Here is a 24242-nt window from a genome sequence, read left to right on the forward strand (position 1 = left end):
TTTCCCTTCCAGTAGAGGAGTAAGGAAAGGATGGGTTACCCCAGGACAACATCTGCAGGAGTGTTACACTAATGGCAGCTGTCGAAGCCATCTTGGACCCACTCCCGGCGAGCACCCAAGGCCAGGAGGGTATTAATTACCTTTATGCTTGTGGTTCCTTGCCTGATACCCTGTAAGTCAAATGTGTGATACTTACTTATGAGATGGAAAAAATAGATAGACTAAATGGACAACTGAACGGAAAGATAGATGAAGGTCTTTCTGTTTTGCTGCTAAGTGATTGGCAGGTTACAGGCATTGTAAAATGTCCAGTTCTTCTGCTGATGGAGGTGTGGTGATTCAGGTATCACCACATGATACCCAGATGTTTGTGTAGATCATTAGTTAGTGACTCTTGCAGGAAGCCTGGAGTACTAGAGTGTCTGATGCTTGGAAATCTGAAGTTTAGTTCCTTAAAGATTGTGAATGAGAAGCCTGACATCAAGGGATGCAACCCAGGTGGCAGGCATGTGGTTCTTCTCCCAGAGACTGATTTCTACAGCAGGTTACTGCTGCCTCCCAAGACTGATATTTGTTGATGGGCAGCATTGTCTTTTGGTCAAAGCTCAGTGGGTTCTTCTCAGTAATGGCAGCAGCATCCATTCATAAAAACTTATAAAGCAAACTAACATGAATGCATTAACTCAAGAGCTCAAGTATTGTCATTGTCAAAAGTCACCAGCAGCAAGAGTGTGAGGATGTAGAGATCTGAGCCTTCTTCACCTTGGCAGTGTCACCAAGGGTCCTGCCCTTGCAGAGCTGAGTCAATGTGAAGGGATAGGCAGGGGGTCTCCAAATGAACATCCTTCTTTCCCAGGCTGCTCTGTTCTGACAGGGGTAGGTTGTGGCACAGAGAGAGAAAAAGGAGGTAGCCTTTATGTTCTAAAGAATCCTACAGCATTTCCCCAATCCAGGCAAGGAGGTCCTGGCCCTGGACCAATCTGGGAAATTACACTTTCCCTTTGCAAATTGATCCCTGGCATTTGCATAGATGGGGTGGGTGGAGGCCCAGCCACTTTGGCAGGCTCTGAAGGTTCCCACCAGGGCTCTTCTGCAGAAGGCCCTGTTCCCAGCTAGCAGCACCAGCTGCTCTGCCCATGGTGGGTCACCCTGTCAGCTTAGGGAGGTTTTTAATCTAATGGCTTTGGTCTGGGATGAGATGGTGCAGGGGAAAGACCAGAAGTGACCATAAGGAGACCCTGACCACAGTCACGCACTAAGTGCTACCTGGAGTGGATTACTTCCCATGGCTCAGCCTCTACTTCCTCAACCCTAAAGTGTAGAATTGACTCAGACCAGTGGTTTCTACACCCGTTTTAGCTGTACTTTCATTTTTTCCCAATAAATATTTTAGAAATTTACATTTAGAAAGTCATTATTAAACCAGAGGTCTTTTTTGAGCATGGTGCCCATGTCCTTGGCAGCCCCGGAGGCACCATGACAGATAGCCCTTGCCTACCTGAGAAATTGGCATGGCCTTTCAAGGCAGAATTCCTGGGTTCAAATCATAGTTCCTCCATTTAACTGTAGTGCTACCTTGGAGATGCTAATAGCCTCTCCCTCCCTTAGTTTCCTCATCTGTGAAATGAGTATATGTCCACTTTGAAGGGTTACCATGAGGATGAAATGAATTCATACACTGGGAGAGTTTAGGACAGTAATAATAGCTAGCACTAGCTCTTGGAGGCCAGTTTGGTGTGCTTCACTTATAATTACTCATTTAAGCCTCTCAAAAACTCTAAGAGATGGGTGCATTTGCTGTTCTCAAGGTAAGAGAGGTTTAGTCAATTTGCAACAGTCACACAGCTAACACGGAGCAGAATGGGACCTAAATCCAGGCAATCTGGTACCAGAGCTTGGACCTTAATCCTGTCCTATCATAATCACTCAATATTGTCAAAAGTTCTTTCTCGTCCTGGTTTCATGGAATTCTTTACCATTTAAATGATATTTAAATATAAAGTTCTCAGGATAGTGTCTGTCATAAAAAGGTGAACCAAAAAACTTAAATTGTGACTCCTCCTCGAGCTCATCTTAGTCTCAATGCATGTTCACCTGTCAAAGCCAATCATAGTATGCCTTTCTGCAAAAAATATACATTGATAACTGCTATAGTTTAGATATGCGGCACACCCCGAACGCTCATGTGTGAAACCGTACAAGATTGTTCAGTGGTGAGACGATTAGATTATGAAAGTCATAACCTAACTGGTGGGTTAATCACTGCTGTGGATTAACTGTGTGGTAACTGGAGGCAGGTAGGGCATGGCTGGAGAAAGCTGCTGGTCACTGGAGGTGTGCCCTTGGGCTTTATATTCTGTCCTGGTGAGTGGGGCGCTGTCTCTCTGCTTCCTGCTTGTTATATCCTGAGTGGCTTTCCTTCTTCATACCCTTCCACCATGATGTCTACCTCACCTTTGGACCAGAGCCATGAAGTTAGTCATCTATGTACTGAGACCTCTGAAACCATGAGCTTCAATGAATTTTTCCTCCTCTAAAATTATTATTTAAAATTTTTTTTCATTTATATGTGACAGTGAATGCATTACAATTCTTATTACATATATAGAGCACAGTTTTTCATATCTCTGGTTGTATACATAGTATACTCACACCAATTCCTGTCTTCATACCTGTACTTTGGATAATAATGACCATCACATTCCACCATCATTAATTACCCCATGCCCCCTCACTCCCCCTCCAACCCCTCTGCCCTACCTGGAGTTCGTCTATTCCTCCCGTGCTCCCACTCCCTATCCCACTGTGAATCAGCCTCCGTATATCAAAGAAAACATTTGGCATTTTGTTTTTTGGGATTGGCTAACTTCACTTAGCATTATCTTCTCTAACTCCATCCATTTACCTGCAAATGTCATCATTTTATTCTCTTTTATTGCTGAGTAATATTACATTGTGTATATATGCCACATTTTTTAAATCCATTCATCTACTGGAGGGCATCTAGGTTGGTTCCACAGTTTAGCTATTGTGAATTGTGCTGCAATAAACATTGATGTGGCTGTGCCCCCCTGTAGTTTGCTGTTTTTAAGTTCTTTGGATATAGACCTAGGAGAGGGATAGCTGGGTCAAATGGTGGTTCCATTCTCAATTTTCCAAGAAATCTCCATACTGCTTCCATATTGGCTGCACCACTTGTAGTCCCACCAGCAATGTATAAGTAAGCCTTTTCCCCACATCCTTGCCAACACTTATTGTTGTTTTTATTTTTGATAGCTGCCATTCTGACTGGAGTGAGATGAAATCTTAGAGTGGTTTTGATTAGCATTTCTCTAATTGCTAGTGATGATTAACATTTTTTCCTGTACTTTGGTCACCATGATGAAAGCTGATTAAAACAATTACTTAAAAGATATCATCTCACAACTTATTTGAGGGGAGCCATTCATTTTCCCCCACCTACATTTTCTTTTTCTTTCTTTCATCTCCTCCTCCATCTCGAGAATTTGAAAGATCACATGATATCTTAATAGTCGATTTTCCAATCTGTGCCCACCAAGGACTGTGCTCCCCTGGAGGACAGACTGTGCCTCCTTCTACATATCCCGGCAACTATGTACAGGGCGGGCACAGTAGATGTCCACTGAGCTATGAAAGAAGGGCATTGGATTTATTAAGAAGTTGGTAGGTTTTAGATCCAGTCTAAATAAATGAGAGGGAATCATGGAGACCCTCAAAAGAGTCCAGCTGGATGCCACAAGCCTGGGAGCGAGCCTGTGGGTTCTGAGAGGGAGGACAGGAGTCCAGAACAACACTTGTGAGAGCCAGGCTGTGTGCAGACCCAGGGGGCAGTGAGGAACTAGACCCAAGAGACTGGACCCAAATGCCAAGGGAGGATGACAGAGATAAAGGGGCAGCCCGGAGCCCTTGGAAATGGCAGCAGCTTAGATGGGGGAAATATGGCAGCAGGAGGCATGGGAGATGGGGCCCCAGGCTTTTTCCATCTCTGAGCCTAGAAGTGTGGTGGCTCCTCTGCCCTGTGGGAGAGGGGTGGTCCCACCAGGGGAGGGAGTGGGAGCTGAGGGTGGAAATGGAAGAGGAGCAGCGGAGTGCTGTCCATCTTCAGTCCCGCTGTCAAGAGAGGAGAGAAAGGCCCATTTAAACTATGCACAGACAGAAGGGGAACTAAGGATGACCAGACGGACCCTGAGATGCACAGGGCCCCAGGAGTGGCCAGGGAGGAACCACTCAGGGAGAGGTCTCAGGGCACTTGGTGACCAACCTCCGCTGGCCTGTGTGAATGTTTTTAGGGAATTGTGTTGGGGATACTCTGATTTGATCAGACTTAACCTCTCCAAGGGGTGGTGCTCATCTGCCTGGCTAATAATCATGGAGTCCATACCTGACTTGGGTGTGCCAGGAACCCGAACACCCCCAGGGTTGGCTCTGGGGCCAGGCACCGGCCACCCTCTTTCCAAATCAGCAGTTGGCTGTGGGATGTGCTGTGGTTGCCCAGAAGCTCCATGGGACAGGCCCTGGCAGGCAGCATCAGCTCCAGCCCCAGGAATCTTCACTTTCCATGGCAGTACCTCCTCCAAAAGCCCACCATGTCCTGGACTTGGCTCTCCCTTCTTTGGGTCTGTGCTGGCTCCACCTGACTCTTGTGACACGGCTCCCTTCATCCAGGTTCATGGCTCCAACACCTCCGCCCACTGCTGCCTGGTTGTTGAAGGGCCAAAAGCCCCTAGAGGGTGCTTGGGCAGCAGCAGTAGCCCAGTGCCCACTCACATTGGAGTCCTGTCCCCGCTGTCAGGAATGTCACTGCATGAGGGCCCAGCTTGCTCCCGTCTCTGTACAGTCTCACAAATGACCCATCTCCTCCGTGAATAGAGGAAAATAATAGGGAGATGACTTACGGTCTCCTCACAGAGGCCCTTGAATCAGGGCCGCAGTGGCTGTCTTAATGTTGCCCGTGTGTCACTCGTGTGCTGCAGTATGTCACCATGCGCGCGCACACACAAGCTTTCTGCGGGAGCCCCCCACTAAGTCTATTTCCCTTTTACGATCATTTTCTTTCCTCTGTAAAGCTGTAGGACGGGCCTGGTGTTCCAGGAACTGCTAGCAAGTGGTCCTCCAAGCCTCGGAGCCGGCCTCTGCTGTCCCCATGCAGTGTGAGTAATGGGTCCTCCCAGGGACAATTTGCATAAAGGATAAATAAGAGAAACACAATGTGAAGTTTATTCATTTTTAAATCCTGCAGCGTTTGTGATTGAAGGCCCAGGCTCAGATGTTTGCCGGATGCATCCCATTAAGACTCGGGGCTTGTCTAATGCCTGCTCTGCTCCTGCAGGGGGGGAGGGGTAATGTGCCCTCCTCCTCCACACTGGAGGACCATTTCCACAGCCTCCTGCGCGACAAGGGACAGGAACAGCGGGCTGTGTTCCCTTCCACCAGGCCCCCTCGCTTTAATTTGTTGTAACAGAGCCAGCACATTAAATACACAACATATTGATGTTCTTGAAAACCCTGGAGGGTCCTTACCCTTCCTTGTCAGAAGAGCCTGGCACGCTGGGAGAGAGAGGAGATGTGTTTGGCACGCACATGAGGTGGCGCCTCTGGCAGGCAGGTCACAACCAACTATCTGCCAAGAGCTGTGCCTTCCCAAAAGGCTGAGAGTGGGCAAAGGGGCAGAGGTGCCATTGGGCATGTCTCAGAGCAAGAGGGGACATGTAGACAGGCTGGCAACTTCAGCTTCAGGGACTTCGTGGGCACAATAGTGGTCTATGGACTAATGACAGGGAATGGGAGGAAGGAAGGAAAAGAGGGAGGATGGAGGGCGGGAGGCCACTTGCAAATGGTACTTGCCTGGGCCTGACCTTCCCAGGTCAATGTCAATCAGCACATTCCCAAGACAGTGCATGAGTTAGAGGAAGTGAGGCAGCTCAAACTTTTGTCATCTCTCTATTCAAAATGCTCTGGGCTCCGGGAATCTGGCAGGGTAGATCTGGATGTCGTGTTGTGCATATTTGCTACAACAAGAGATGCAGGAAGAATAGAGGCATCTCCTCCAGCAAATCTACCATTTCCCTAACAGCACGTCTCCCAGGGTTGGAGGAAACTGAACAGAGAAGCAACAAAGCATTCAGCCCACTCTGGAAGGACAGGGCCTGACATTAACTTTACATTCTTTTCTTAAGGTGGCAAAAATGCTCCAAAACTCTGGGGTGAGACCATCCCTCTTTTCCCTGAAATGAATAACTGTTGAGCACTTAATTTAGTCTGATCTTGGCAAATGTGCCCTTCTAATAGTAGCTACCATGCACACAGCAGTTCTCCTGGGATGCTGTGCAGGTATCTTCCCATACTCACAGTTTGAGGAGTTATTTTCAGGAATCTGAGAATTGGAGAATTTAAACAAGTTTTAGAAAATCACAAAGCTAATGACTGGTTGGACTGTAATTCAAACCCAGACCTGGTTTAGTGGTGGTGACTGGGTTGTGAGTGGCCCCAGTGAAGGTGGTGGTAGTTGTATTGATACTGGTGATGGTGGTGGTGATGGTAGTAGAGGTAGACTTGGTTGTGAAGTTGATATTATTAGTAGTGGTGATTTTATTGTTGGCTCTAGCAATGATAGTAATGGTAGTGGTGCTGGTGGTAGTTACAGTGATGGTAGTGGTGGTGGTGATGGTAGTGGTAACTACAGTGATAGTGGTGATGGTTGGTTGTAGTTACAGTGATGGTAGTGGTGGTGGTGGTAGTGGTAACTACAGTGATAGTGGTGATGGTTGGTGGTAGTTATAGTGATGGTAGTGGTGATGGTAGTGGTTTCTACAGTGATAGTGGTGATGGTTGGTGGTAGTTATAGTGATGGTAATAATAATGGTAGTGGTAGTTATGGTGGTGGTGGTGGTGGTAATTGTGGAGGTTGTAGTAGTAGTTGTGGTGATGGTGGTGGGAGAGGTAGTAGTTTTGCTGCTATTGCTAGTTATAGAGATTATCTGAGTTCTTCTGAAGAAAACATTAATAATGATTTTAAACTAATTAGTCATAAGATTCCTGACTATCAGCAGCAGACATTTGCACCTGGCCTCTCAGGGGTGAGCAGGGAATTCACCATGATCTAGAAGAGAATCACATGTCTGAGTTTGCCCTGGAATCCAGGAGAGCTGGGCAGATTGGGCACATGGGCTATGACCCCGTGCAGTGCCACTAGGGGCTCTCAGAGTTTGTCAATAAGATCTGGCCAAATAGAGATTTTGAGAAGCAGTAGGGGAGACCCCTACCTTCCGAGTCTGGCGCCACCCATGACCCCAATGTCATCTGTCAGCCACTGTGTCCTGGAAATTCTACTATTAGCTCCTGGTTTTAGGTGCTTAAGCATTTCATTTTCCCTGTTTGAAATGCAAATGTCTTTCTCTTGAAAATTCTTCAGGGGCATTAATGATAGAGCAAATACTTGGTCTCTGATCAAAATCTGTGTCAATTCTGATTAGAATACAGACTTAAAGACCTCTGGCTCTAGCAATCCTAGTCCACATCTCCAGGGAAGGACTGCAGATTAAGTTCTTCCTGCCTGTACAGGGATGGGTTCCTCACTTCCAGTGAAATCAGAGAGATGGGCTGGGGACAGGGAGGAGGGACATGGTAAAGATAGTGCTCAGAGCAAGGGGAGTGAGCCCAGGGACATACGCCTCCTGTCGGTGTGAGCCAACTCAAAGATGGTTGGACCAGAGAGATGGGCTGGGGACAGGGAGGAGGGACATGGTAAAGATAGTGCTCAGAGCAAGGGGAGTGAGACCAGGGACATTCGCCTCCTGTCGGTGTGAGCCAACTCAAAGATGGTTGGACCATACAACACTCTCTGTATCCAGGGTGAACCTCCTGGTCCGTTGCCCTGGTTTCTTTATTTCATTGCCTTAACAGGTCTAGGCCTTTGGTATCAGACCTATAAGCAGAAGAGCAGATTGCTCCCCCAAACCAGTGATATAGGGCACAATCACAATCTTTTTACAAACTAAAAATTAGTTACCCTGCATAGTAGCACTCTTCAGTTTGCAAGCACTTCCAATAAGAAAACTGTGATTTGATTAATTTGATGCTTTAAAGAGCCCTGAAAATAAAGTTGTTGTTACTATTAGTATTCCCATTTTACAGGTTTGAAAATGGAAACCCAGGGTTTGTCCCAGGTGAGGCAGCGAGAATTAGAAACTAAGTCATTTTATTCATCAAGTAATTATTGCCTTCCTGCTCTGTCCCAGGCACTCTGGTAGGTGTGGAATAAACACTAGTGACAAGAAAAAGTGTCACCTGGGTTTTCATAGTTCTCATAGTCTGGGATTCCTCAAGATTTCAGTTCTCTTCAAATCACTGTATATCCATTATAACAAAAAGTGTCAGGCAAAAGTCTAACAGCAAATAAAGAAATACAGTATTGTTCAGCCCAGACCCAAGAACACTAAAATGTTCTCCTCCTGGGCCCTCTCAGTGTGGAATGAACAGCTTAAGCCTCTCCATTTTGGTTTCCTAAGCCAGCACAATCACTTTGGTGATGATTCCAGCAAGAAACGGTTAAATTATGCTTGGAAAATATTATTTGTTATGACAAGCAAATATGAAATAAATTTTGATAAGACTTTTATAAATGAGTATTGAAAAATGCATCAGAGTTGAAATATTGGTCCTTGAGCAAAGTCATCTGCAGGGGCCACTCTATCCTTGGGAATGCCAAGGACAAAACTGGGGGGTGGGGATTAGGGCCCCATCCCCATGGACAGCATAGGCACCTTCACTCTGGAAAAGAACGCAGTCAGGCTGACTGGGGTATACAGTTGTCCCACCATTGCTTTTTTCTAATACAATCCTGCCCATCCCCCCAGAGCCAAGGGCTGAGGTCATGCAGGTCACACAAGGGGTGAGCTCTGAGGATCTCCTCCTCCTGTCTTGGCCTTAGCAGCTTACGACAACCGGTGGTGGGAAGTGAAAGAAGTGCAAAATGTTGATGAGGGGTCAGAGGGAGGCCATTTATCTTCCCTGGATAAAAAAGGTGTCTTTAACTCTCTATAAGGAGAATGCATCAATCCCCGGATGGAATGAAAGCATCATTAAAAATACAGTTCCAATTAATTCACTGTGCATGCTTTTCTGAGTCAGAACTGAGCTGATTTGGTCTTTTTTTTTTTTCATGGGCCTGGTGATCGTAGGGGATGGTCACTCATTGATGGACCTAATAATTGTTGTCCCCTTGCCCTGGGTGGGTTATTAAAGCAGTCCTTGTGTGTTCCCATGCCAAGGGTTAGTAAAGTGGATAGCCACTTTACTAACAAGTTGATTGAGAGATTAAGCGGAGGAAAGTACTTGCTAGGAAGAGGCACTGATGTCTTTCTAGGTAGATTTTGAGCTATTTTGGGGGGTCTCATCACTGATTTCCTTAGGCTCCTGAAATCATCTTCCTCATTAGCAGCTTTGTGAATGGGGAGCAGGGGTTCCCACAGAGGTGTGCAGTCAGGTGCCAGATCAGAATGGGTGAGCTTTGAGCCTGAGGTCTCCATTCTTGGGATGAAGGATCTTCTTCCTGCACCCATTTACCCACTCCAGGCAGGGATACTCTCAGGGAGTGAGCAGGTAGTCAGCCATTGATGCTCAAGTTAACATTTCCAGTGTCTCTGTGTCCTCAATACTCAGCCAGTGATGACTTCAGATGACATGTCCCAGGAATGCCACCTCCCCACTGCACTTCTGAGAGAAGGAAACACATCAGAGAGGAGGCAAGTGACAGGAGGGATGGGCATGGGACACCACAAGACCTTTTCTAAGAGACACAGCAATGACTTGGGGCAGACTCTCTCAGAGGTCTTACTGCAGTAAGATCCCCATCACAGCAGGTGTGACGGGCAAGGGAGTGACCTATCTGGAATATTCAGAGAGATTCTCTGTGCTAAATCATCCCTAAGACTAACTATGACTCATGCAGTACATCACAAGTATATGTGTGTGTGTGTGTGTGTGTGTGTGTGTGTGTGTGTGTGTGAGAGAGAGAGAGAGAGAGAGAGAGAGAGAGAGAGAGAGAGAGAGAAGAGGGAGGGAGGAGAGAGGGAGATTGAGTCAATATCCAAAGCCCTCTGGATACCTGAGGGCTGCTATTTTATAAGCAACTATCGAAGGTGTCCATATCTAGCTTGTTTTCCAGGAACCAGGATCTGTTATGGTTTAGATATGAAGTGTCCTCTAAAAACTCATGTGTGAGACAATTTGCAAGACAGTTCAGAGGTAAAATGATTGGGTTATGAGAGTCTAAACATAATCAGTGCATTAATCCACTGATTAGGGATTGATGGGCAGCAACTCTAGGCAGGTAGGGTGTGGCTGGAGGAGAGAGGTCACTGGGGGTGCCTTGGAGTTTATATTTTATCCCTGGTGAGTGGAGCATCTTCTCTCTCTGCTTCCTTATTTCCATGTCCTGAGCTGTTTTCCTCTTCCACAACCTTCCGCCATGGTGTTCTGCCTCCACTTTGTACCCAAAGCAGTGGAGTTGGCTGTCTATGGACTGAGACCTCTGAAATTTTGAGTGCCAAATTTTTCCTCCTCTAAAATTGTTCTTGTCACGTATTTTGTTCATAGTGATGAAAGAGCTTATTAAAACAGATCTCTGGCTTCAATGCTCACTTCTATCTCTGGCCACATTAACTACAACAAATGTCTTCACCCCCTGATCCTCAGCTTTCTCATCTTTAAGATGGAGTCCACAATGATATTCTTAGTGTTTGTTGGATTGTTGGGCTCATAGTCCTTTTAAGGTAAAGGACAAAGGCTACCAGCTTCCCCAGCTTGCCAGAGTCCCACAGGGCGATGGAACCATATAGACACTCAATAGTGAGCTAATACCTGGTCTGGAAGGAAATGTGCTCATGAGAGGGCAATAAGGAGCAGAGTTTCTATATGAAGATGTATCCATTGTAAGGTCCCTTTTACACTTAAATTTCTGATATTGTGGATATCAGGTGATATAGAAAGCTTCAAGTTCATTTGTCTCATTATTAGCACCCCAAAAGTGATCGTGCTTCTTGGGACAAGATTATGTGCTTTGCGTACCTCACAGAAAGAATTAAAGAAGCAAATGAAACTGGATATTTGAAAGTGCTTTAAAAAGTACCCAACGCTACTCAGATTCCATTATTGCCATTTGATCAGTAATCAGTTTGATTTCTGTAGTCTTTTTTTTTTTTTTTTTTGGTTGACTGAAAAAAATTTAACAGTTTCCTAAACCATTTTTTTCTCAGCCACCCTTTGCATTGTGCATAAGTCACACAATGTGTATTTGCTAGATCAGTAGTTCTCAAACATGAGGGTGCATTAGAATCTGGTATGCTTGTCAAAACAGATTGCTGAGTTTCTGATCTAGTAGGTCTGGGATGGGCCCCAAACTTTGCATGTCTAAGTTCTGAGGTGCTGCTGCTGCTACTGGTCCCAAGACTATACTTTGAGAATCACTGGTCTTTTTATTTGATACATTGAATAGTTATATAGACTTTTCATAGCTTGATTACTTCCAAGATACCTCATAATATCTCTATAAGGTGAGCATAAGGTCACACAAATTAGGGGTACTTTACAAACACACAGACGAGGGCCCAGAGACTGGACTTGATGATGTACTGAGGGCCTCTCAGCCAATCAGTGGCAGAGTGGAAATTAAACCAGGATTTTTCTGGGCTTCCATATCAGTCCCCTTCCCATTGGGCTGGGCTGCCCCCTACTGGTCAGTTTATGGAGGCCACTAGTCCCCAGAGTTCAGGCCAATGACAAGCTGTAAGGATGCCCCCATGGTTCAGTGCTGTGGGAACCTTTTGGTAGCAGGTGCTTCTGAGGCAGCTGCTTGGGCAGAGGAGTGTAGTCTGGGAATGGTTCTTGCTGTCTTCGATTCTGCAGGTGGAACTGTGCTATCTCTTCCCTTCCTATCACTAAACACCACGCCAGGCACTTTGTCTAAAGTACTGGTACTGTGCAAGAGCCTAGGCCCTTCCTTCATGGCTTCCCTGGATGGCACTTCTTTCTGCCTCTTCCAGCCCCCTTCTCCACCAGGCCTTGTTCTTGATCTGCAGAGCCCTGTTTTAGCACAGAACCTTGCTAAGCCAGTTTACTGCTCCTCCTCTCACACTTGCTATCCAATCAAGTTTCTTGACACCTAACCAGGTTCTTCCTAATAATCTTTTACCCTTTATTTACCCTGTCCCCTGGCTGTACATCTCCATGGGTCTCTGTTCTAGTGGGCTTGAGTTTAGTCTCTCCCTACTGCAATAGTCTTGAATAAAATCTGTCTTGCCCTTTTTAACTAGTATCCAGGAATTATTTTTCTTTCTTTCCCCTCCTCCTCCTCCTCCTCCTCCTCCTCCTCCTGCTCCTCCTCCTCCTCCTCCTCTTCTTCCTCCTCCTCTTCCTCCTCTTTCTCCTCCTGATCCTCCTTCCTCTCCTCATCCTCCTCATCCTTTTCCTCCTTCTCTCCTTCTTTTCTTCTTCTCCTCCTCCTTCTTCTGATTCAACCCAGGAGTGCTTTATCACAAAGCTACTCCTCAGCCTTTTTATTTTTTATTTTGAGGCAGGGCCTTGTCTAATTTACTAAGGGCCTTGCTAAGTTACTGAGGCTGGCCCTGAACTTGTGATCCTTCTGCCTTAGCCTCTCTAACTGCTGAAGTTACATGCATGTGCCACCACACCTGGCTATGAATTATTTTTCTTTAACAACAGAAATGCACTTGCTGCTTCTCCTCTGTACCCAACCCAGGCACCACAGAACAGGAAAGTTGATATTTTCAAAACTGTCCTGAAAAGGTAATGACTTATCCACCCAGTCTAAGAACCCTCAGCCCTGAGGTAATAGGCATTTTATCTACACCCTTCTAAAATGGCTTTTTGCCAACACCCAGGTCTGCAGGTCATGCTGGCCCTGGTAAGGGGCTACAAATCTTCAACCTTGGACCTATTTATCCTCTTCCCGTGGTATATGGAGACCCAACTCTTTCCCGCCTACTGAGGTCTAGGGTCCTGAGAATCCTGGGTAAGGCCAGCTCTGGTCCCAGCGAGGGGCTGGCAGAGCTGAGGCTCTGGATGAGATGAGTCAGGATGGCTTTGAGCCTTTCTGAGCTGCTCAACCAAGAAGGGTAGGCAGTGTCAGGCCTGAAAACCAATGAGTGAGCCATAAAATCAGCTCTAAGCACTGAGTTTTCTCTGCAAAGGTGCAGAGAAAGGCTTGCTCTTTCAGCTGTAATTTTTTTTTTCTTCCTCCCTTCTCCTTTCTAAATTCACAGCAGACTCCGTGGGCTGAGCAGGTTTGTCTGCTTCGATTATTATGGCGGCGGCTGTTCCTGGATGCCTGTGTGTGTGTGAGTGTGAGTGTGTCTGCGCGCGCGCATGTGTGCATGCGAGAGCGCGTGTGTCTGAGAGCGTGTGTGCGTGTTTTCTCCAGAGTGACTGGTTTGTGCTGTCATCAGCCATTGTTTTGGTAAATGGCGAGTTAAACAGATATATCCAAGCGTAAAATCTAAAAAATGTTCCCTCTGGGTGCCCGGGGGGTGTTGTTTGAAATCAACTACATATCAATTGAGCGGCGGAGAGCGGATCCGATGATAAATTCCAGTCCACAGACGCCTTATAAATTACATTTTTTTGTTCGCGATCTTGCCTCATCTCGGCTCCCCAGAGGCCCTTAGACTGAGGATTCTGATTGTGTTGGAGGAATGTTTGCTCAGCTTGAGCGAGGCCATTAGCATTGCATGTGCCAGTCTGTTCCTGCGCTCCCCACCTCCCCCGGTCCCCCCCCCCCCCCCCCCCCGCCCCTTTAACAAAATACAATATGTGCCTGGTAATTTTTCTGTTCATTATCTCATTGTTTTCTGTAAGTACAAGGTTAGATTGAATTACTGCGGGATCCGCTGTCTATTTGTAATTCTCCTTCCATGCAGAGCTGCTAATGAATGGGCAATTTAGTCAATTCTTTGTAATGGCTTCTTCTGTGCGTCAGCCACTTAATTACTCTGAGCCTTTCTCACTGCTGCTTTATTGCACGGAAAGTCGGGGCTGCTTGGAGGGCTTGGCACGGGATCTCCAGCTTCCGAAAAGAAAAAGGAAAAAAAAAAAGGGAAAAAATTGTCAGAGGCAACCAGGATTCTGCATCCTCAGTGCTTTCCGCTGCACCAGCTGGAGGAAGGAGGAACGTCCTGTGGCCTCAACCTGCAGAGCCCTGGCTCATCTGCAGGAAGGGGTTTATCTCCCTCCTCTGCTTAATCCTGGCTGTGGCAGTCCCCTGTCAGGATGGCAGGAAGGTGTGGGCTCCTGCTCAGAGAATAGCCTTCTAGGGGGTGGCCCTGGTGTTTGGAAACATTATGATTATTAGTCAGTTACCGGTCCTCAGCATCTCCAAGCTGAACCAAGGGGCCTGTTCTGGTGTTGGCCTCTTTGCCTGGGTGCAGAGCACCTCGCCCTGGTAACAGTGGGAACAGGGTATGTGTTTAGTATCCTCATTCAACAAAAAGGGATACCCAGTCTGGGAACGGGAAGGGCCTGACTGAGGTCAATGAACCAGGTGTGGCAGAACCAGAGCTAACACCCACGACTCCTGTTTTCCTCCCACTCCACTTCAGATATTGTCCTTCAGTGGGGGTGACATGTTGCATGGTGGATATAAGACTAGATTATACTTAAAGAAAAGGGAGCAGATTCCCCCGCAGTTACTGGGAGGCTAAACACCTCAAGGAACTGGGGACTCAAGTAACAGAGCATCAGGTTATCAAGGCGTACCTTTGGGGACATTTGTCATGCTACCAGGATATTTCCTTGTGACCCCGAGTTAAGATGCATGTATCATCTCTTGTCCAAACTAGGACACATTTGAAAATGAAACACAGTGTGGTGGGTCATCACACTGGGGCCACAGGAGTAAACTGGGACTGTCCAGAGCAAACCAGGTCGTATGGTCACGTGCTCTGGCAAAGGAGGATGTTTGAGGCCAATGGTAGCAACACTGGGATGGCCAGTGGGATCCACCTCCTGAGCTCACAAACATTCCCCGCTCTTGCACACCATGGTGATGAATGTGAGCTGCAGAGAATCTCTTTGTCCAGAATATGATGGATTCAACACACCCTGAGTGTGCCCTGGCTCGGGAGCAGACACGTGAGGATGGGTGACAAGTTCCCCTGGTGTTCTGATCTGGCTATCCTCACAGAAGGGGAGTCAACAGTTCTCAATGTTGCCAGTCTCCCCAAACAGGCTCCCGAAAGTGCTGGACCCCCTCCTAGGAAGCTCTCGCCCTCTTTTGGGGTTGGGCTGACTTCTACCCTTCTTTTGGATGTCAGCTTAAATGCTTCTCCCTCTGGGAAGCCTTCCCTGATTCTCAGATTACATTAGAGCTCCTTGTTATTCTATCTCATGACATCCTGTGCTTTTCCTCTTCATTACTCACCACAGTTATAATTGAATTATTTGTGTAATTATGTGCTTGGTGTATCTCTACCCTATCCCTGACCTGTCTGCATGTGGCCCTCGATAAACATTTACTCAACACTTTTTAGCATTTAAACAGCGCTGTGGTTTACAGAGTGTTTTACAAGCTTCATTCATGGAACCTCACAACAGCTCTATGTGACAGGTACTATTGTCATCCCTGTTTTACCAAAGGAGAAACTGAGGCCAAGAGGTTAAATATCTTGTCCTGGGGAGGCTGTCTGGATCTCCAATCTGAAAAGGGCAGATTTTGGAGCTGATGATGTCAGGTCCAGGTTCGGCTCTCTCTTACATCAGCAGCATGCCTTTGTCCAAGGCACTGGGCCTCTGGGCCATGCTTTGCTTACCTATCTCATGGAGCTATTATAAACCTCAGACTTCTCACCATTCTGTCACAAGTGGTAAATGAAATAATGTTACGTGCAACTGTGTAACATGCCATGGGTTCTGTGAATGACAGGTGTGATTGTCGGTTGAAAGCAGCCTTACTGTCACCTTCCACCTGGTCCCACTGTCCCCTCACCCCCACAGATACGCATTGCTCCCATCTCCAAAGCCTCCCTCAGGGGCTCCAAGTTGGGATGCTTACTTCCTTCCCCTCTGTTGGTCCCCCAGGGCCAAGTGTGGAACCGGGCACATAGAGATTTAGGGAAGCTTGCTAAATGGAATGGAGTCGGCTGCCCTCTGGGGTCTAGCTCAAGCTGCCTCCTCTGCCTGAAGTCTTCCTGGGCTGCTCCAGCCCTTTCCAATCTCGTCTCTGAGCTCCATGCCTCTCATACACCCACAGTGCATCATGTGGCACTGGATGCTAGCCGGGCTGCACTTGTTTTCTCTGTGAAACTGCAGGGTGGTGAAATCAATCTAGTGGGCTTCGAGTAAGAGGAGGAGGAAGGAAGGAGAGGAATAGAAGCCACAGGAGAAAACACCGGGGCGGGGGGAGGTGAAGGAAGCCTCAGGAAGCACTTATTTCAGTGGGATCTGGGTGAATACCCGCAGATGCACACAGCCGCCCTGCTGGATCCATGTGGCATGTGTCTCCATCCAAGGCTGGGCCCACAAAGGCCTGCGAACCCCGCTGGGGTGTCACCCTGGTGTGAGCGTGCCCGGAGGGGCAGGGGCAGCCTCTCTTACACAGTACTTTTGTCACCCACAGATCTGGGTTGAACCATATATATAGTCCTTGCAGCCACCTACCTATGTCTCTGGAGGGACAGAGGGCTTTAAGGTCCTCAGTCCCCCCTGGCCCCAGCCTCTCACTACTTCCCTGGTATCTATCCACTCCAGAGGTTCCCAGGAGGACACTGCTGCCACATCTTCCACCATTAGGTGCTTTGGCTCCGCTATGGGTTCTCTTCCAGAAATTTCCTCACCTCTCCCTTGGGCTTCTGGGAACCCTGCTGCAGGCACAGGCAAGCTATTCTCTCTCTCTCTTCTTCCTCCCCCTGCCACAGGGGAGCACTGAGTGACGTCCTAAATCTTGCTGAGTTTTGCCACTCGGACTCAGTTTCCTCATCTGTTGCTGTATTCTCCCAGGATCTTGGGAGATTCCAAAAACAGAAAACATGCGACAGGCCTGGCACAAAGGAACCACTCAGGACTATGACAATAGTGCCTGTCCTCCCTGCATCTACCCAGGGCCTCCTCTCCTGGCTTCCAGCTGTAGCTGGGGTGGGGCAGGGAGGCCTGGAGGGTTAAGGCCTGGGCTGCTGTCGCCCTGCCTCCTGGGGCCCAGCCTAGCTCCCATGTTCCCAGCATCCTCCCTGGGCCCTGCACACAGGATCTCCACTCTTCCTAACCACGTGGGGGGGGGGCGGTGGTGGTACAGTATGCACTTCACAGGGAGCAGTGCTGGGCACATTCCCAAGTCAGGGGGCAGATGTGTCCTGTCCTTGTGCTGTTTACTGTCTGAGGCTCTTTAGCATGGGAGAGGACTCAGGACTAACTGTGGTCCTTATGAAGCTTTCCTGCGGGGTGACTGCAGTCAACCACAGAACTCTCCTGTGCAGGAACGCTCTTGTAAGCATTTAATTTATATATAATTTTCTTTTGTAAATTAACTCACTTTATCTTCCCCCTGACTCTAGAAGGTGGATACCTTTTAATCCCATTTTACAGATGAGGAAAACTCTCAAAGTTCAGAGCTCCTGTAACATTTCCAAAGTCATCCAATTAGTAATCAATGGAACTTTGATTCACACCGGGCCCGTCCAGCTCCATCCCAGAGCCCAAAGAGAAGGAAGGCCCAGCCCCCTTCAACCATCTTTTAGATGTAACGCTAATCCTTCAAGAAACGCCCTGGCAAAAAGCACAGACCAGCACGTTTTCCAAATGTTCCTTCCCTCTGACATAATTTTGAGACTCTAAGGACACAATGCAGAGTAGACACCACGTATGGGGAAGGTTTTCTTCACAGTATCGTTCAAACAGAAGGAAAGAGACAAAATCCACCTGCTGGCAAAAAGTTGTCCCATGTCATCCTGAACACTGCTTAGCTCCGTGTGGCACTTGTCTCACCTTATGTCCAGCTTACTGTAACAGTGACTGTCTGTCTGTCTGTCTTCCTAATGGGCACTCTGGTTACCGAGGGCAGGGACTCTGTTTAATTCATCCCAAGTCCTTACACTTAACAAGGGACTCACATATGCTGTGCCCTTGATAAATATCTATGGAGCGAAAATGTGACGTGGCCGAGTCTGGGTGGTGGATAATGTTGTCTGTAAAATTCTCTCACCTTTGCTACACGTTTACAAGTTTTCGTGGTAAAGTGTTTGAGGGGGGAAAAAAAGAGTAGAATCTGAAGGCAATGTCTAAACTGGTGATGACCATATGGAAAATACGTGGAACATGATTCTATACATGTGAATAGAATCAGGAAACAAACTAAGATTATACCTGCAAGAATTTATCTGGAAAAGGTGGAGGAAGGGAAGGAACCTAGAGAATGTTGGGGACCGGGACACCAGGCACAATTTTAACACGTCTTATGTTTCCCCTGTTTTCCATATCCTTTGCACTGGACAAGTTTTATTTTTATAATGAAATATAAGGTATTTTTCTACTGCGTGTCCTCAGCCCACATTTCTAGAAGAAAAACAAAGGTCCCCCTCTTCATGAAAGCCAGCACATAAAAACAAAGGCAAACTCAAACTCCATGGAAAAGTCAGTTTACGGCAGGATTTCCAGCAGTGCTGCTTTCAAAGGTCAGCCCTGCTTAAGACGTGACAGAGGAAAGAAATACTCACGGGTGATGGCAGGTGGTGCCAGGGCCCTCTGGTTGGCCTGGAAGGAGCTGCTTCCTCCTCAAGGGTGAGTCAACCCTCCCCTGCCCTTGCCCAGGTTTAGAGCCCAGGTGACCTGAGTGAATGGGTGATGGATGGTCCAGTCCTTAAGAAGAATTTCAGACACAGAGGGTGGGTCACCAACTTATCCTATGTCCAGGGATGACCCTGGAGGAGAAACTCAAAGGTGCTGTCACTCACAGGTACCAATCTTGACTCGAAGCTGTCCCTCCCTGCTCTGAGCAGGCTCTCCCTGTCTCCCTCGAGAAAGCAGAGGCTGCATTTGGTTACTTCCACACTCTCAGCTCCTTCTGTCACATCTGTCACATTGATGCTGTTGTTGCTCATTGCAGGTTTGTTGATAAATAAACAAAAGAATGGAATACTCTCATACTATAATCCATGTCACAAGGCTCTGTTTTAAAAATAAAGAGATGTCATTCTGGGATGAGAAGACTTGAAGCTTACATCTAACCCAGGCTCTCTTTTCATACCCTTTCCCTTTAACTATTTACAAGAGGCAACTCCCACTTTACAGATGGAAAAACTGAGACCCAGAGAAGAAATGTAACTTAGAATTTTACATATGCAAACCATGAAGGACCCAGAGATTCCTGATCATCTTTTAGACTCTCTATTATTATATATGAGGAAACTGAAGGCCCAAGGAGCGAGAGGATGATGGCACAATTCAGCAGAGGTGGGGACAGGAATCCAGCTCCTAAATCACAGTTCAGGGCAGCTTAGCAAACAGAGCTCAAGCAGCCCTGGTACCCAGCTCCAGGTTCCCATGGCAACTATGCAGAACAAACCATCCTCTTTGAGTAGCCTTGACTCGTTCTTCATATTGCCTTTCTTTTTCTTTAAGGGAAAAATCACTCTTTACTCTCCCCAAATAGACTCATTATGAAAGGAAGAGACTAGGAAACTTTCCAGAGAACAGGTATCCAGGCAGGAAATAACAGCCTGGCTGACCAAGGCCTGGGGAGGTCTCTGAGTTGTTTGTATATCTGAATGGGATTAATGGCTTAGAGAAGATCACTCTGGAATCTCTGGGATTCCTTGGCTTAACTTGGCTGCCCCTTTCTGCATGTCTTTTCTTGAGTAATAACCGCCCTTAAATGAAAATGTTACGTGTATCTGGCAACTCGTGTCTCCCAAATATTTTATCCTTACTTTGTTTGATTCTGGGACAGGTAGTACCATTTTACAGGTGGGGAAATCGAGGACTAGGGAGGTGTAGATCACAGGCCTAGAGTGGGATCCTCGGCAGATGGAATTCTCCATCTCTGAAGAGAGGCCAAGGGATGCATAACTGGTATGTGTCAGACATTAGCTAGGCACCCTGGAAACCTCAGTGGGGGCTCAGCCACCCAAAGCTTGGGACAGTAAGCACTAGTTAGTGATGAATTGAAATTCTCACAGGTGTTTACAATAGTCAGAAGAAGCACATTTAGTGTAGGGTGCAGGGCACCTAGAGGGTGGCCAGGGTATCTCTCTAAGGGGTTGGCATTGACCTTGAGAACTAAATAGTAGGAAAGAGGCAGGATGGGAAGAGTGAGAAGAGAAGTACTTGGAAGGCAGAGCATGTGTGGCCCCCTGATGAAGAGGATGGTTTGCATCCTCAAGGGGGTGATTGGAGGCCAAGGAACAAGCAGCTTGGATATGGAGGGGAGAAGGGCCAGAGGGGAGCCTGGAGGGGAGACAGGGCTACATTATTTCAGCCTGTACAGGCCACATAAGATATGTGCAAGGCATCAGAGGCACCTTACTCTTTCTTGTATGCCCAACCTGGAGGCATTCAAGCACAGTCATGAGTGTGCATGACCCACACACATAACCACACATGAAAACGAGTACATGCACAAAAGCCACAGAAGTGCCCTTCCCTTAAACACCTCGCCATCTGCGCTGAGACACACTGCACACACAAATGCACACATCTACGTATGTACATGCCCATTCACATTCACACCAAGGCACAATTCACTTCCTCGTGCCCAAGCATGCTATTTCATAAACACACGTGTTGATACACACATGCTCACATGCCTCTCACACATAGGTACTCTCATTCGCACATGTACAGCCCACAACAGGCCCAGCTCAGATGAGCCCTTGGCCACAGATAAACCTGTCTGCTGGTTGGTTATCATCTTTCATTGGAACTGACACGTTGATAGCCCCAGTTTTTCTAGGAAGTGACCTTCACGCTGGCTATTGATTTCCAGTGGCTATCAGGCGCCTGCCACTGGAGTGACAAGCCCAGTCAGAGGTCAGCCCTTAAATAAAGCTATTGTATTACTAAGTGCCAGCCACTCCAATGAAAATGGAAATTGGCAGCCCTGGCTGCCTTTTATGGGGTGTGCTCCCGCTGGTGGTTTTCAGTCCTGTGTGACCCTCCTGTTCCTGCACCACAGGTCTGCGGTGCTGTAGATGCCCACAGGTGTCTGTTGTGCATGGAAGCTGGCCTGCAGGCTGTGGCGGGGTTGCCAGGGTCTGAAGCCTCCTGCATTCTGCTTTCTAGCGATGCAGGGGCTGTCCCTCCAAGCTGGCCATTCTCATAACAGACAATTGCCGCAGGTGCAGGTGAGTCACTTCAAGGTCTCTGGCTGGTGGTATCCATTCTCTGGGCCTCAGATTCCCCTGTCCCTGCCCCATCCACACACACTAAATGTCCCCTTTTGCAAGGCCGTGGTCCCGATGAGAGAACTGGAGGCAGTGGACATGTGCTGGCTTGTGTACAACCCATGCAGGAAGAGGGTGCGGCTGGGATCCGTGTTCTCACACATTACAATTACTAACCACAGGGCGCCACTTAATTAAATCACATGCTGATTTGATGACTCAGGCAGTCCCCCAGAGTGTGGCAGTATATTGGGGTCATACGGCAAGCAGAGGCCTGAGCTTGGAAGGGGCTGAAAACTTTTTGACTCTCAAAAGTTTTGCCTTTGTCTCTCCTGCCAGATGGTGTTCACCCTGCCTCATCTGGTCTTCACGCCCTGTGATAGCCTCGCAGCCAAATAAACTAGCAGCCAAATACCACCCAGAAACCTGCCCTGGGCTCCCACTCCCATCAGAACCTTCTTTTCCTGAAGTTCACCTTCTCCCCACCTCCTTGGACCCCCATCTGGGTAAATGCCAGCCTGGTCTGGCCTTGACCACCAACCCCCTCCTCCCTCAGCGCTCCCAGATCCTTAGCCCACACAAGCCAGAGGAGTCACCGGACACTCTCTGTTGGGCTCTGGAACGTGTGTTTGGCTTTACTTCTGAACACGGATGTCAATAAATTCCACCTCAAATCTACATTACCAACACAAAACCTTTCTTTAAAAATCTGGATTGCGAAGAGCTAAAAAGGCCGCCAGCAGCCAGCTTTCTTTTTTTGGGGGGGGTGTCCCAGGGATTGAACTCAGGGACACTCGACCACTGAGCCATATCCTCAGCCCTATTTGGTATTTCATTTAGAGACAGGGTCTCACTGAGTTTCTTAGCACCTCACTGTTGCTGAGCCTGGCTTTGAACTCTCGATCCTCCTGCCTCAGCCTCCTGAGCCCCTGGGATTGCAGGCGTGCTCCACCGCGCCCAGCTTAGCTGCCAGCTTTCGAATACTTCCAGTGCCCCTTTCTGGGTCTACTTGTCATGGGATGAGCTTTGTGGACAGTGTGTTCCTCTAGTACAGGGGTCATTAAATGAAGTTTGTATTTCCTGGAGGGAAACAGAAGTTGAAGACATCTACAAGTTGGCAAAGGAAGTGATCCGTTCAAGGAGCAAGCATTTCTGGTAAACCCTGAAACTCAGATAAACTGCCATGTTAAGGGAGGAGGCCAGGTAATCTGGTGGGTCCATAAACCAGGCCCTTAGTCACAACTCACACCCAGAGGAAGACCTACCGCTAGGCGGCAAGTGGGGCGTTCGATTCAGAGAAGGGGATTGAGAAGAGCTCAAGGTCACACAATTTATGTGTGGGTGAACCATTTTGTTGGCTTATATATGACCTAGGATTTCATTCAGAAACCACAAAACACATCTGGAGATAGGCAGTTTGGGGTTGGGCGTATTTTGTAAAACACCACAAAAGACCTTGGGAAATGTGTCACTTGTTTCCGAGAGGATCTGGGGTGACATAATCAAAGTCATATGTGTAATTGTTAAAATAGCAACCATTTGACCATATTTCTAGTGTTTTTAAATTCAAATAATTCTCTTTCACAGTGATGGATTCTTCAGGCTTGCATAGGCTGGGAAACACCCAACTTAAAGAGCTCTACACCAACCTGGTAAAGTAACTTAAGTGTCACAGAATAGCATTGCTTTGGGTTTCTCCGCCCAGGATCTTTGTACAATGAAAGCATCCCATGGAGGGGCACTAAGTTCTCCCACCACCCTGGATAAGATGCTATGGTGGAGTGCAGGGTTTGCTGGAGGGCACTAGGTGGGTTCCTGAGATTAAAATAACAATAACAAATCAGGCATGGGGTCAGTAGAAACAATAGGATGACATAATCTAAACACACTTTGCATCAGACCAAGAGTGCAATCAGGAAACACTCAGGACCAACCAGCTGGGCGCCCAAGTGAACCAGGACACAGAGTATCACTTTCAAGAAAACTGGATCTCAAACCCAACACTGTCACTTCCCAGCCAAGTGGCCTTGAACAAATCAAGTCCCCGTTCTGAACTGCAGTTTCCCCACCGGCAAACAGGGGCCCACCATAAGATAAACGGTGCCAGGGTTTGGGCCACGCGGTGTGCGTGGGCCTCCTGCCCTCTGTTTGCACTGCTCAAAAAATGGCTCTTGTTTGGGGGGCTTACAGGTCTGCCAAGATTTACCTCCCTAGAGCCAGCCATCATTTCTCTAAGGGGGTGATTTTGTCCCTCTCTCCAGGGAACGATTCGGCCATGTGTGGAGTAATATTTTGTGGTCGCATCTGGGACAGGTGTGCCACCGGTGTGCAAAAGGTGGAAGCCAGACTGTTCAACATCCTACAATGCACAGGATGGCCCCTGCTGCCCAGAATCATCTGCTTCAAATGGCAGTCGCGCCAGTGCTGAGAAACCTGAACTGGGCCGCCCTCTCTAAAAGGTTATTTTCTAGTCTGGCTTCCCCTTGGTGGCTCAGCACAACGGCTTCTGCAAACCTTCCATTTTCCGAACACCACAAAGGCTGGGGGGCTGCAGTGGGAGCTGCTGCCTGCCTCCCCTCACCCCAAGGCCACTCAGCCAGATGGCAAAAGGGTCAGCGGCAACCAAACATCTAATGACATGTGACAAGTGTGGCCAGACAGCAGGCCCAGGCTGGGCCCCCTTCGAGGCCACTCATTGGGCAAGGGGGACTCATAAATAACAGCACAGTGACAGCCCAAGTCTTGCTCAGTGGGAGCAATGGCGCTCTACCCGGCTTTCAGACCCTGAGGCAGGCTTTTATGGGACAGGGTTCCAGCAGGAGGGCCAGGGCTGGGAACAGA

The sequence above is a fragment of the Urocitellus parryii genome (genome assembly GCF_045843805.1).
Source record: "Urocitellus parryii isolate mUroPar1 chromosome 13 unlocalized genomic scaffold, mUroPar1.hap1 SUPER_13_unloc_11, whole genome shotgun sequence".
In the NCBI taxonomy this organism is placed as follows: Eukaryota; Metazoa; Chordata; class Mammalia; order Rodentia; family Sciuridae; genus Urocitellus; species Urocitellus parryii.